Below are 321 nucleotides of genomic sequence, written 5' to 3'. Positions count from 1 at the left end.
CTGCTCCCCCCCCCCCGCCCCTCCCGCGGCTATCCCTAACCTGACCTCCAACCGCTGATGCGATCCCCTAACCCTCGTCCCTAATCCGACCCTATCACCGATCTGTCACCCCTGTGCCTAACCCTACCCCACCTTCCTCACCTGCAGCCCAGGAAAACGTGGTTGGTCCAGGCAGCGGAGAGCGCAAGGAGCTGGTCGAGGGCAGCTCCGGGATAGCTGTGCAGGTGCCGACAGATGAAGCTGCGCCGCAGAGCCCACTGCCAGTCACTTTCGTGGCTATAGCGCCACTGTTCCAGCACTGGCTCGGGCGGGGGCGGCGGG

The 321-nt window shown here is 65.7% G+C and overlaps 1 protein-coding gene across 1 annotated transcript in view; it reads right to left on the bottom strand.

Moving 5' to 3' along the window:
• Window positions 1-321, bottom strand: part of NKRF (NFKB repressing factor) — a 20,674-nt gene extending 20,353 nt beyond the window's left edge. Inside the window, exon 1 of the mRNA XM_006168260.3 lies at window positions 142-321. The gene's annotated coding sequence lies outside the window, so the exon portion shown is untranslated. The remainder of the gene's footprint in view (window positions 1-141) is intronic.

Source organism: Tupaia chinensis, unplaced genomic scaffold (genome assembly GCF_000334495.1).
Source record: "Tupaia chinensis unplaced genomic scaffold, TupChi_1.0 Scaffold145659_1, whole genome shotgun sequence".
Taxonomy (NCBI): domain Eukaryota; kingdom Metazoa; phylum Chordata; class Mammalia; order Scandentia; family Tupaiidae; genus Tupaia; species Tupaia belangeri.
Note: the sequence above shows the minus strand (reverse complement) of the source record. Positions and strands in the feature narration are given on the sequence as shown.